At 37.0% G+C, this 14,847-nt stretch overlaps 1 protein-coding gene across 6 annotated transcripts in view; it reads left to right on the plus strand.

Moving 5' to 3' along the window:
- FRS2 (fibroblast growth factor receptor substrate 2) overlaps nt 1-14,847 on the plus strand; it is a 110,093-nt gene that overhangs the window by 59,724 nt on the left and 35,522 nt on the right. For 5 of the 6 annotated variants that reach the window (XM_015152239.3, XM_077954709.1, XM_077954707.1 and 2 more), the window contains 2 exons: nt 1,257-1,352; nt 2,396-2,438. The exons of the other annotated variant lie outside the window; for it this stretch is intronic. The gene's annotated coding sequence lies outside the window, so the exon portion shown is untranslated. The remainder of the gene's footprint in view (nt 1-1,256; nt 1,353-2,395; nt 2,439-14,847) is intronic. 6 annotated transcript variants of the gene reach the window in all.

Raw genomic sequence — 14,847 nt, forward strand, 5'->3', positions numbered from 1 at the left:
ATGGTGGCATGTGCCTGTAATCCCATCTACTCGGGAGGCTAAGACAGGAGAATTGCTTGAACCCAGGAGGCAGAGGTTGCAGTGAGCCAAGATTGCGTCATCACACTCCAGCCTAGGCAACAGAGCGAGACCCTGTCTCAAACATAAATAAATAAATAAATAAATAAATAAATAAATAAATAGTACTGGAAGGTTAAATATTTCATCAATTTAAGTTTAAAAATTCATCAGTTTATTAATCATTTCAGTAAATCCTTATGAATGCTTAAAGCATGGAATTCATTGTTTTAGGTGCTTGAAAAATACCAGTAGGCTGGGTGTGGCAGCTCACGCCTGTAATTCCAGCACTTTGGGAGGCAGAGGCAGGCGGATCACCTGAGGTCAGGAGTTCAAGACCAGCCTGGCCAACGTGGTGAATCCCTGTCTCTACTAAAAATACAAAAATTAGCCAGACGTGGTGGAGCGTGCCTGTAGTCCCAACTGCTAGGCAGGCGGTTGGATTGCTTGAACCTGGGAGGCGGAGGTTGCAGTGAGCTGCGATCTCGTCACTGCACTCCAGCTTGAGCAACAGAGTGAGACTGTCTCAAAAGAAAAAAAAAAAAACAGTAAATAAAACCAAGAAAAACCCCTTCTGTGGTTTACATTCTAGTTATAGGGGAAAGTTGACAATAAAAATAATAATTGCTTATAACAATTAATGATAATAATTGTTTATAATAAATAAGCAATTTGTTGTGTTCAGAATGTACTATATTAGGGCTCCCATATATTTTCTATCACCCCCCGCTCCCCAGTCTCAGCCCTGTTGTTAATGTTTTTTTATGAGAAGGTTGCTCAATAAGTGGTTTGAGGCTGGGCATGGTGGCTCACACCTGTAATCCCAGCATTTTGGGAGGCTGAGGCAGGAGGATTGCTTGAGTGCAGGAGTTCAAGACTAGCCTGGGCAGTGTAGTAAGACCCTGTCTCTGCAAATAATAATTTAAAAAATTGGCTGGGCATGTGGCATGCACCTGTGGTCCCAGCTACTCAGAAGGTTGAGGTGGGAGGATTGCCTGAGCCCAGGAGATTGAGGCTGCAGTGAGGTGTGATGGTGCCTCTGCGCTTCAGCCTGAGCAACAGAATGAGACCCTATCTCAAAGGGAAAAAAATGCTTTGAAAGTTCTTTCTGGTCACTACAATTTAGATAATTGTCCTTAAAGAGTTTTGTTATAATATATTCAAGAGTAGCATTCTTAATAACTTAACCTATATTTCAGAAATGACCATTAAGAAGTAGATGCCCAGATGCAAAAGTGATGAAACAGTCCATTTGTCATAAAGTAAGATGCAGCTGTGGCGTGTCAACCAGCTTGGTAAGTGTGGCCAAATCTTTTTTTTTTTTTTTAAACTTTATAGTTATCTACTTTGAAAATCATTTAATTTAAAAATATGGTAGACAGGCTGGGCATGCTTGCTCATACCTGTAATCCCAACACTTTTGGAGGCTGAGGCAGGTGGATCGCCTGAGGTCAGGAATTCAAGACCAGCCTGGCCTACCTGGTGAAACCCTGTCTCTACTAAAAATATAAAAATTAGCCAGGGGTATTGGCACGTGCCTGTAATTTTAGCTACTTGGGAGGCTGAGGCGTGAGAATGGAGGTGGAGGCTGCAGTGAGCTGAGACTGTGCCACTGCACCCAGCCTGGGCAACAGAGTGAGACTCTGTCTCAAAAAAAAGAAAAAAAAAAAAAGTAGACATTAAAGTTACCTTGTATTTTTGGTTTTACTTTGTAGTACAGATTCTACCATACAGCTCTAAGAAGTGTACTTCTGTGGTGTATCTTACAACATAATTTTGATTGGTACGCTTCTTGCATATTTTTAAAAATTAAATTTATTTCGTATGTTTCTTCCTGGGATTAAAAGTATACCTTTCAGTATGGGGTTTCTTATTGGAGTGGTGAAAATATTCTGGAATAAGATGATGTGGTCATGGTTACAAAACTTTGTGTATATATTTAAAAAAAACACTGTTCAAAGAAATGCTTTTTACCTTATGTGAATTACACCTAAAAAAAAAAAAGTACCCTTCAGAACATCAAGTCTTAGAGGAAAACCTATTTGACTTAACAACTGTTTTAGAATATAAAAATTGCCACATATCATCAGGTACCTAGCAAAATGACTTGATATTTAGCAAGTAGAATAAGTGTTTTTGTAATAAAAGTAATAAATTTTATATATTTTTTAATAACACGTACTTTTGTTATTAGAGACCAACTGTCTCTCAGGCTTTCATAATATCAAATGTCATAGCATAATATTCTGAATGTACTATGTTAGCATTTTGTAAGTTTTCATTTTTAATAGACTGTCTTGAAACTAACATTTCAACTTTCTACCTGAAATTTTTTTAGGAACAAAATTGTATCTATTTTTCTCAGAAGAGAATTCCACAAGGTAAGAAATTGTAAATATAGTAATAAAATCAATATAGTTGAGTAAGGCTTAATTGCTCTTGATTTTTAAAAATTTGCTTCCATGTATTTATTTAATACCTTTTCTTTATCATAGGATTCTCACTAATTTATTAGCTACTGTTTTACTATGTCAGAATTTTAGTCCCTTTCTCCAATTTCTTTAATTTTGAGTCTTTTGTATGGCATAGTAATTTTATTATTCTTATTTTGATATGTTACCACACTGCATAAATAGAATAGATAGTATTCTCATTTTACAAATGAGGAAACCAGTATTAGGATTGGCTTTAGGTTCTTTTACTAATCTTATACTGCCACCCAGCTGATACTTTCCTATATATAAAAGATGTAATTACTAGGATAGTCTTAACTTGAAAGAAGTGCTTTCTAACTAGGAAGAACCTCATAGCCTGAGAAGTTTAAAAAACACACATATACAGACAAAAATATAAGCCATGAATACTGTAGGCCATAGTCAAAGGAACATTTATTAATATGGATTTCATCCACCTCTGTTATATAGAAAAGTATTTCATAAGTATTTCCAATTTAGAATGAATGCCATAAATTTAAGTTACCTAGGTTTTTTTTTGTTTTGTTTTTTGTTTTTTTTGAGATGGCATTTTGCTCTTGTTGCCCAGGCTGGAGTGCAATGGCACGATCTCGGCTCACCACAGCCTCTGCCTCCTGGTTTCAAATGATTTTTCTGCCTTAGCCTCCTGAGTAGCTGGGATTACAGGCATGCACCACCATGCCTGGCTAGTTTTGTATTTTTAGTAGAGACGGGGTTTCTCCAGTTTGGTCAGGCTGTTCTCGAACTCCCAACCTCAGGTGTTCTGCCTGGCTTGGCCTCCCAAAGTGCTGGGATTACAGGTGTGAGCCACCGCGCCTGGCTGTATTTCTAGTTTTGAGCATGCCTGTCTACTTAAAGGTTATGTGTCTAGTTTTGATGGGTGGGAAATTAGAATTTCATCAAGGGGATGAAATGAACAATTTGATCTTGTGTTTTTCAGAATATAGTAATCCCCTCCCCACCAAATTATTTGTTTGTAGTGTGAAAATCAGGTATACTGGATTATAAACCAGTATCTTCTGTCCCAAAAGGCTTAATTTGGTTCAGACCGTGCTTTACTGTTAGAGGCAGAGATTTAGATTGTTTTTGAGTAATCCAGTCCTATTCTAGGTCACTTTAGGTCTGAAGGGTCTTCAGATAATAGTAGTAACCACTTGGCTTACACCTAGCTCACATTTAAGCCTGTGGAAAGACTGAGAGATTTCACATGTAGGTGGTGGAATACAGAAATGCAGATTGATAGTCTACTTGAAGTTATGGGACTTTGAAGTTTAGTAGTGTTTTTGTTGTTCAAAAATAGACTATGATATTAAAAAGATGTGGGTCTTCTGACCCTGATTTCTTATTGTGTATTAGGACTTGAGGTGTTACAGTTCATTTTAACTGAGGTTGAACGTAATACACAAAAATGTGGATCGTTTTATAGTTTTATAAAAGAACAGTTATTTTAGATACCTTTTTGTTTCACGTTCCACTCTTAGAATTCCTTATTAGCTGGCTTGATTTTATTTTTTCAGCTACGTGCTTTTAGATTGAAAAACAAAAAAACAAAATTCAGAATAGGTTGAAACTCAACACAAATTGCTGCCACGTAACAAAAGTGCTGATCAAGTTAAATCAACCCCTGTAATGTGTATTGAAAGGAAAACCTCTCCTCTCTCCCCCAATTTGAAGAACAAGCATTTTCCCTGCCAAGAAGTACTGACTTTAAATGGACCAGCTGTCCATATTAGGAGTACAGGGTTGCTAAGGTGACCATGGCTGTTTGGAGAAGAATGCAGCTGAGAGGGCAAGTTCTCGATGTGTGAGCTGAGGGAAGGAATGTGGTGTGATTGTACATCATTCCTCCTAATCACATGCTCACAAAGTGCTGTGTGGGCAGCATGTAGAAACTACAAGTCTGAGTGCCGGAGCTTGTGTGTGGTTAAAATCATTTTGTTTTCATGTAAGCCACAGGCTTACAGTTTAGATGAAAAAGGTCTGTCTTATATGTATGTGTGTGTTTGGGGTTGAAGTTGGGGACGGTGCTTTGATGGCAGATGAGATGGGAATGTGTCTATTTTGCTGGATGGATACATATTTTTTAATATTTTTAAAATAATTATTTATCTTGGAATAAATGTCATCTTTCCAGTTCATCCTTTTCAGTCATATATACAGTATTAATAGTCCCCAAGTAAATGATGTGTTCCTTGTAGTTGTGTATTTCTTTGGCACTGTAATTTCAGAATTATTTGGAGATTCCTAAAAATGTGTTGTCTACTCGTTCCATTTCTTCTTTTTTAAAAACTGAGTGTTTTTTCCTCAAGGCATCCAAAGTTAGGTTCTGGGCCTATCTGACAAATAAGTAGCCAATTTGGTAAAAATAATGATTCAAGGACAGTGAGAAGGGTCAAACTAACATCCCATTTACCTGAGATGCTGTTAAGATTTTACTATGGGCAACATTACTAATACTTGAAATGAGATCTAGATATAGGCGTTGATGTAGATACTTAAATGAAATGTGTTATTTTTGTTTTTTATCCTTTTTTCTTAATTCCTACAATGATGTGTTGATCTTAAATGAGGGCATAAATGTGATATATTTAAGATATGAAGTAGTTGGAACAGTGGCAGCCCTGTATTACATGAGCATCATATTGTTTTTCACAACCAGATAGTCCCTTTGCTTTGAAATGATTGCTGTTTAAGTGATTAATTTATAAAATATGGAGGGAAAGGAAAGGATTAAAATAATTTGACCTGCTGGGCTCAAGCAATCCTCCCACCTAGAATGTGGCTAATTTTTATAAATGTTCCATGTGTATTTAGAAAGAATGCAAATTTTTCATTTATTAAGTACAGTGTTATATTTATGTCTAAGAACTTGTTAATTGTTCTATTCATATCTTCTCGGTTTTGTTTTGGATTCAGGTTTAGTTTTATTTGGGGACTGATTTGTCAGTTTCTCTAGTAAGAAAGACATGGTAATTAATGTCTCTCACCATGACTGTAGGTTTGTCAGTTTCTCCTTATAGATGTGTTAATTTTTGCTTTATTTATTTTGAATGTATGCTATTTTTTTTTTTTTTTTTTTTTTTTTGAGAGGGAGTCTCACGCTGTTGCCCAGGCTGGAGTGCAGTGGCCGGATCTCAGCTCACTGCAAGCTCCGCCTCCCGGGTTTGTGCCATTCTCCTGCCTCAGCCTCCCGAGTAGCTGGGACTACAGGCGCCCGCCACCTTGCCCGGCTATTTTTTTGTATTTTTTTAGTAGAGACGGGGTTTCACTGTGTTAGCCAGGATGGTCTCGATCTCTTGACCTCGTGATCCGCCCGTCTCGGCCTCCCAAAGTGCTGGGATTACAGGCTTGAGCCACCGCGCCTGGCCGACTATATGCTATTAAGTACATTAATAAGCCAAAATAATGAAACAATTTAGGATTAGAATTGTTTTTTTGTTAAATCAAATTTTTTATCATTATGAAAGGGCCCTCTATCTAAACACACTTTTAGCCTTACATTTTTTTTTAAATTGTTATTATTGCTGTTTTCTTGGATTAATATAGCTAGTGTAGTTTTCTTTTGGTTAGTGTAGTATTTTCATTCTTTTTTTTTTGAAACGAAGTCTCACTCTGTCACCCAGGCTGGAGTGCAGTGGCGCAATCTCAGCTCACTGCAACCTCCATCTCCTAGGTTCAAGGAATTCTTGTGCCTCAACATCCTGAGTCGCTGGGATTACATACACGCACCACCATGCCTGGCTAATTTCTCTTTTTTTAGTAGAGATGGGGTTTCCCATGTTGGCCAGGTCAGTCTCGAATTCCTGACCTCAGGTGATCACCCACCTCAGCCTCCCAAAGTGCTGGGATTACAGGCATGAGCCACCGCACCTGGCCAGTATTTTCATTCTTTAGTTTTTCATGTATTTTCGTTGGAGTTTTGTAAATAGAATAAGATTCAGTTTTATTTTTGTTCTGAATGACAGTCTTTATTTTTTAACTGGAGAATTTCAGTCAATTGTGTTGCTGATAGATTTAGATTTTTTTTTTAACTTTTTTTTTCTTTTTTTGAGACAAGATCTCGCTCTGTTGCACAGGCTGGAGTGCAGTGGCACGATCATGGCTTACTCTAGCCTCTATCTGCTGCTGTCAACGATCCTCCCACCTCAGCCCCTCAGGTAGCTGGGATCACAGGCATGCACCACTATGCTGGGCTGATTTTTTAATTTTTTAGAGATGGTATCCCACTATGTTGCCTAAGTTGGTCTTGAATTCCTGGACTCAAGCGTTCCTCCTGCCTCAGCCTCCCAGAGTGTTGGAATTACAGATGTAAGCCACCATGCCCAGCTCTGATTTACATATATTTCTGTCCCCTTCTGTGGTTTTTCTGTTTATCCAATTCTTCCTCTCATTCTTGCCAGTCTTTTGTATTGAGTTAGACATATATGTTTGTCTCATTCCATCTCCTCTCCATACCTTGCATGCATGTATATTTGTTTATAATTAATATATTATTTATTCTTTTAGTGCTTGCTCTGGCTATTTTAACATGCTTTTCTTAGAAAAGTCCAAATTAGTATCTTTAATATATTCCTGAATAATGTAGTAACTTAGTACGCTCTGGTTGTCTTCCTCTCAACCTGTAACATTGTTGTCTGTTATCTTAGTTTTGGCATATTCTTCTTATGCATACATACAGAATTTTAGACAAATTACTGTTTTAGGTAGTAAACCTTTGTTTAAATTTATTTACCTAATTACTGTTTTCTTGGCTCATTGTTCCTTTTTGGATCTGAGACCTTTCGTCTATGATAATTTTTTTTCTACCTGAAGTATGTTCTTTAGAATTTCTTTCAGTGAAGATCCTTTGGTGAAAAAGACACTTTTTTCTTTGTCTAAAGATGTCTTATTTCAACTTCATTCTTGAAAGGTAGTTTCTCTGTGTGTAGAATTCTGTTTTCTCATCATATTGAAGACATTATTCCAGTCCTTTGACTGCCAGTATTGCTGTTGAGAAGTCTTAATTGCCCTTCCTTTGTAAGTAATCACCCTTTTATTTGGCTGTCTTAAGCCTTTTTTTCCTTCCCATTTAGTGTTTTGCAGTTTTGTATAATGTATTGAGGCATTATTTTTTTCATTTCCTCATTTTATTTTTTGTAATCCCACTTGGGATTCTTTGGGAGTTCCTGGATCTGAGGATAATAATCTCTTTGAATAATTGTGGAAAATTCTTAACCATTATCTCTTTGAATAATGCCTCTTATTTTCTCCTTCTATAACTCTAATTAGACATATAGTCTATTTTTCATGTTATGCCTTTTTGTCCTTTTTCGTCTCCACAAACTCATTTAAGAGCGGCTTATAGTTATAAATTCTTGCAGGAGATTTTCTTCTTTTTACCAGCGTCAAGGTCAAGCAGGCAAGTTTACTTGCTGTCACCTTCTACAAGGTAGGTTTGCTGCTCATTCATTTGTACTTTGTGGATTTGGGGATTTGCAACTGTATGCAAGGCAGTCTTGGACTATATAGTCTGTCTCCCGCAGTCTGCAGTTTTCTAAGCAGCATGATGAAGTTACCTTAAAGTCAAGAGCCACCTTTTGTAGCTTTTTACATTTGTGCCAGATTAGGAAAACATTTAATAATAAAATTTTAAAAATATGTATATAAAGCATTGTAGAATCCAGCAGTAGAGTCAGTCTGGACATCTAACCTACCATGTTGCTAGAAATAGAGTCCCTTGATCCATTTCAAATAACATACAACTTAGGTAAGGTTTGTATGAGAAACATAATACAGAATTCTAATCAGCCATCTCCCATTAACAAAAAAAGGCCCTGGCCTTAAGTTTGGTAAATTCATGCCTTTTTATATGTTTAAGCTAAAATAAAATGTTTAAGGTAAGGGGTGTGTGTGAGGGTGGTATGTGTGTTTTAATTTCCTGCATTATCCAACTAACTTCATGTCCATTTGAATTAAGATGGATTCTACTGAACTTCCTCTTTTATTCCTGACATTATACATTTGTCACCTTTTTCTCTTTGCAACAAAAATGACATGTGTTAAGTTTATATTTTTAAAAATTTAGGTTCCCTTATATTATTCAGATGCATTATTTTCAAAACACATTCATAAAAAGTGATAATACCCTATCTATAATTGTATAATCGTTCAACTTCATGGTCTTAGTCTATTCTCCATGAGTTTATTTCTATATTTTGTTATGCAGATTCCTCACAAAATAACATAAAATTTAGTTACACAGAGGCCCTCCTAGATGCAATGACACCCGATAGCAAGAGCACACCAAGAACCCAAATCTTGGTTTCTAATACTAGTTGATTATCCTTATCCTTATTCTAAATGCTTGGGATCAGATGTGTTTTGGATTTCAGGGTGTTTGGTTTTGTTTTGAGACAGAGTCTCTATTGCCCAGGCTGGAGTGCAGTGGCATGATCTCAGCTCACTGCAACTTCTGCCTCAGCCTCCCAAGTAGCTGGGATCACAGGAACACACCACCATGCCTGGCTAATTTTTTGTATTTTTAGTAGTGATGGGGTTTCATCATGCTGGCCAGGCTGTTCTTGAACTCCTGGCTGTTCTTGAACTCCAGGCTGTTCTTGGCCTCCCAAAGTGCTGGGATTACAAGCATGGGCACCGTGCCTGCTTGAATTTCAGGGTTTTTTTTGGATTTCTAAGTATTTGCATATACATAATGAGATATCTTGGGGATGGGACTCAAGTCTAAACACGAAATTCATTTATGTTTCATATATGCCTTATACACATAGCCTGAAGGTGATTTATACAATATTTTAAATAATTTTGTGCACGCATCATGTGAAGTCGGGTGTGAAATTTTCCACCTGTGGTGTCATGTTGGTGCTCAAAAATTCTCAGATTTTCCAATTAGGGATGCTGAATCTGTACTCTTCTCCTTAAGGACCAGGGTTCCTTGGAAAAATGGCTCGATCTAGGACTAGGGCAAGAAACAGACGTCTAAGATCCACTTTGGGAGGCTGAGGCAGGCAAATTACAAGGTCAGGAGTTCAAGACCAGCCTGGCCAACATGGTGGAACCCCATCTCTACTAAAAATACAAAAAATTACCTGGGCAGGGTGGCGGGCACCTGTAATCCCAGCTACTCGGGAGGCTGAGGCAGGAGAGTCACTTGAACTCAGGAGGTGGAGGTTGCAGGGAGCCAAGATCGTGCCACTACACTCCAGCCTGGGTGACAGTGTGAGACTCTGTCTCAAAAAATAATAAAAAGATAGACAAGATCAGCTTAGAACATCTTGTAGTGCCAAAAAAAAAAGTAAAGAAGGGCTTTAACAAAAAACCCACAAAATGGGACTATGTCAAAGGGGCATAGGAGTCTTAAAAGAGCTCACAATGATCAAAGTTGGAATAATTTGAAGAAGAAAATAAGTAAAGTATAAAGTAGTATTGGATTATAACCCAGAGTATAAAATGAATATCCACGGGCTGATACTGATATGAATAAGTGATTGAATGAATGAATGAATGAATGAATGAATGAATGAATGAATAAATAAATAAATAAATAAATAAATGGAGAAGAGACAAATCTCCTGTACAGAAGATCTCCAAATAATTTGTCAATACTCCACCTTCATCATGGTGAGACACAATTCCCTAATCCTTAAGTGTGGGCTGTGCATGCCTTCCTTCCAAGAAGTTCAGTACTTCTTCCAAGAAGTACAGAAGAGTTCAGGGAGAAGTAACTTCACAGTGGAGAAATCTGACAGCCAGGTAGGTTGTCAGGGGTAACATCAACAGTGATAAGTCATGTTGATAATATGTTTTAAGGGCTATGTTGTGATAAAAATGGCACTTTATCTCTGTGATCCTCCTCCCCAAATCCCATACTCCCAGTCTAATTATGAGAAAAGTGTCAAATTCCAAGAGAGGAGAAGGCGTTTTCCAAAATATTTTACCAGTGCTCCTGAAAATGGTCAGGATAATCAAAAACAAGAAAAATCTGAAAAACTGTTACTGCCAAGAGGATCCTTAAGAGACATGATGACTAAATGTAATGAAGTTTGTTTTTTAAAAAAATCACAAAACTGAGTCCCTCAAGTATTTTTTTAAACCTAGAAGTCACCTACTTTGCAACTTTCATTTGATTTTAGATCACATCCCACTCTTGAATGCGTGTTTCCCCTGGAGCAACCCTCGTTTTAAAAAATTTAGTAAAAGAGGATATCAGATAACCAGTTCTTACAAACAGGCCCAACGTTTATTATGTTGCATTTGCTGCCATCTGAAGGCCTACTCACACAAACGGTAGAAAGTTGTGTTTATTAAAATCTTAACTTCTTTAATATTTCAAATTTTTAAACTTCACGGTAACCAAAATTCTTATGAAAATTATACAAAATACCTTAGAATGTATAATTTAGCTGTTTTTGTTTTAAAGGAAGTGTGTGTATATGTGTGTATTTGGCCTACTCTGTAAAAATAAAGAATATAGCATTAATGTTATTAGGCCCAGTTAGTCTGTATTCTAGTATAGTTACTGGTACAAAAGTAACACTGGGCCAGGTGCAGTGGCTCACACCTGTAATCCTAGTACTTTAGGAAGCTGAGGGAGGTGGATCTCTTGAGTCCGGGAGTTTGAGACCAACCTGGGCAACATGACAAAACTCCTTCACTATTAAAAATACAAAAAGTAGTCCGGGCGTGGTGGCTCACACCTGTAATCCCAGCACTTTGGGAGGCCGAGGTGGGCGGATCACCTGAGGTCAGGAGTACGAGACCAGCCTGACCAACATGGAGAAACCCCGTCTCTACTAAAAATACAAAATTAGCTGGGCATGGTGGCACATGCCAGTAATCCCAGCTACTCGGGAGGCTGAGACAAGAGAATTGCTTGAACCTGGGAGGAGGAGGATGGGGTGAGCCGAGATCATGCCATTGCACTCCAACCTGGGCAACAAGAGCGAAACTCCATCTCAAAAAAAATAAATAAATAAAAAATAAAACATACAAAAATACAAAAATTAGCCAGGTGCGGTGGCATGTGTTTGTAGTCCCAGCTACTCAGGAGACTGAGGCAGGATGATCACTTGAACCCTCGTGGTGGAGGTTGCAGTGAGCCAAGATTGTACCACTGCACTCCAGCCTGGGTGACAAGGTGAGACCCTGTCTCAAAAAAAAAAAAGTAACACTGTATTATTGTTAATTCAGGGGAAGTGGTTTTGATATAAATTTAGTAACTTTATGTAAAAAGTCTTATGCTTTGATGTAATTCTAACACATTTTTTTATAATTTAAAGAGATTGGTTTCAAATAAGTTATTTCTCCATTTTCAGAATTTTTCCTCACACACTCGAAAGATGATTTGATTATCTTTTTATTATTAAAGCAGGTGTTATCAGGGCCATATATTAGAAGCATTTATTGCCTCTAAAACCAGATGTAGATGGGGGGGAGTATGTTCTGAATATTTTTCTTTACTGACGGACATACTTAGTATAACAAACATATTAATTTGCAGCATTCTAATTAAAAAGTGAAAATGTGCATGCTGTCAGACCCAATCGTAAACAGGTTCAGCCTTATCAACTAGAGGAATTTAAAACCTTACTTTATGATGCCTTTACCTTTGATTTATAGTTGGTTGTTCGTATCCATAGGTTGCACACCTGCAAATTCAATCAGCCACGGATTGAAATTATTTGAAATAGAAAGCAGTTTAAAAAATTACAAAATACAGCATAACAACTGTTTAGATAGCATTTGTATTGTAAGTAATCTAGAGGTTATTAAAGTATACAGGAAAAAAGTATACAGAAAAAGACTAGCTCTGAAATTCTTTATTTTTTCAAACAGATTTTTGAATGAATCAGGGTATGTAAAGAAAAAATATTTAAACTAATATTGTTTGTAGCTAAACCATTATTTCATTGGTCTGTGATGTTCCAAACTTGTACTTTCAACCATATGTAACCATATTTCTGTTTTCACTGAAATAACTCAGATAAAAGATGTTGGTGTTGGAATTGCATATGGCAGGTAGTTCAAATATATTCAAAGTAAATTCTAGTTAATATTAAGTACCTTTTAATGTTAGAAAATGAAAGAGCTTAGGAAAAGTTGTAGGATGAGAAATCCAACATAAACAATTGCTTTACTCTTAGAGTATCTTCACCTTCACCTAGGCTCATCCCAAGACTGCAAAATGTCAAAGAGTGACCTAGCTTGGAGGAGATAGTGTGGCTTGGATAATGACTCTTAGGTGGTTGACTTACCCAGGTAGAGTCTTCAGGAGTTACATCTGCTATAATAACTATAATCCAAATGACAGTTTTTGAATCTATAGTACAAAAAGGAAAACATCTGGTGCTACCTCAGTCTTACGAGTATACTTGCTCACTTTGATAACAACATGGTAACATTGCTTCTAAAAGAAATTTTGTGATACTGTTTCTTAAATTTCAAATTATTTTTCTTGAGATAGCTGTCAGTGTACAGACAAATCTAAGTGATAATTTTGAGCCCCATTTTTGCAAGTCATCTCAATAAGTAACTATTAAGTAACATATGTTAATAAGTAAAAATGTAAAAGCATTTGGTTGTAGTTTTATTGATATGTTTGTACATTGCAGAAATTCAGGAACAAATTTTATGAATAAGAATGTTGCTATTTTTAAACAATATCTGATATTATTCATTCAACTAAAACTTACTAAGCATTTAATATCTGTCTGGCACTCTTCAGGCACTGAGGATATTTCAGTGAACAAAACAAAATCTTTGCCACTGTGGAGTTTACGTTTTGTGGCGGCAGTGGAGTGAAGATAGAGAATAAAAAACAAGTCAATATGTAGTATGCCACTTGGTGGTAAGGTATTTTGAGAACAATGTAGTAGGGAAAGAGGAAAAGGTGTATCATCATAGGCTAGTGGGTAAGGGCTTATCTATTTCATATGTAGAGTGCTCAGGAAAATTCTTTAATAAATTGATTTGTGAACAAAAACCTGAAGCAAGTGAAGGAGGAAACTATGCTGATATCTGGTAGAAGAGCATTCCAGGTACAAGGAACAGTAGTTGCAAAGGACCTGAGATAGGGACATACTTAGTGTATTCTAGAAACAGCAAGGAGGCCGTTGTGGCTGGAGCAGAGTATGGAGAGTGAAGAATTTTAAAGTACATGATCAGTAGTGGAACGGGAGAGGCAGAAAATGTTAGGATCTCATAGAGACCATTGAAAAGTCCTTAATTTTTATTTTCAGAGGAATAGGGGGAGCCATTGCAGGATTTTGTCAGGAAAAGTTGTGAACCACATTGAAGTGGACAAAAAAATGGCAAATGGGTGTCCTGTCTAGCTCAGCCATTGAGTTTATCTCTGGCTCATTTTGTGGGCAGGGCAGGGGCGGAGTAGGAAGGCTTTTTTTTTTTTTAGAGTACTGGAACTTAACAGAAAACTTCTTAAAAATGCGATTGAATCATAAATATTGATGTTAAAATCCTCAACAAAATACTAGTGAAACCAAATTCAGCAGCATATCAGTGAGATTATATACCATGATCAAGTGGGACTTATTCCTGGAATGCATAGATGGTTCAACATATGAAAATTGTTCAATGTAATGTATGCATTAAAAGTATGAATGGGAGAAAACCACATGATTGTGTCAATTGATGCAGAAAAAACATTTGACAAAATTCAGCATCCTTTCATGATTAAAAAAGAAAAACACTAAAATTAGAAATAAAAGGAACCAGGTGTGGTGGCTCATGCCTGTAATTTTAGCACTTTGGGAGACTAAGGTGGGTGAGTCACTTGAGATTAGGAGTTTGATACCAGCCTGGCCAACATGGTGAAATCCCATCTCTACTAAAAATGTAAAAATTAGCTGGGCCTGGTGGCGTGCACCTGTGATCCCAGTTACTCAGGAGGCTGAGGCAGGAGAATCACTTGAACCTAGGAGGAGGGGGTTGCAGTGAGCCAAGTTCATGCCACTGCACTCCAGCCTGACTCCATCTTGAAAAAAAATAAATAAATAAAAAATAAAAGGAAACTACTTCAACATAGTAAAAGCTGTATATGAAAAATACAGTGAATGTCATATTCAGTGGTGAAAGACTGAAAAGAGATTTTCCTCTGAGATCAGGAAAAGGCAAGGATTCCCACTTTCACCAATTCTATTAAATATTGTAATGGGTATTCTAGCCAGAGCAATTAGGCAAGAAAAAGAAAAGCCATCCAAATTGGAAAGAAGTAAAGTAATCTCTGTTTACAGATGATACGATCTTATATGTAGAAAACCCTAAAGCGTTAGCAGTTTCATCTAACAATGAACAATACTAAAAG

This window comes from Macaca mulatta, chromosome 11 (assembly GCF_049350105.2).
Source record: "Macaca mulatta isolate MMU2019108-1 chromosome 11, T2T-MMU8v2.0, whole genome shotgun sequence".
NCBI lineage: Eukaryota > Metazoa > Chordata > Mammalia > Primates > Cercopithecidae > Macaca > Macaca mulatta.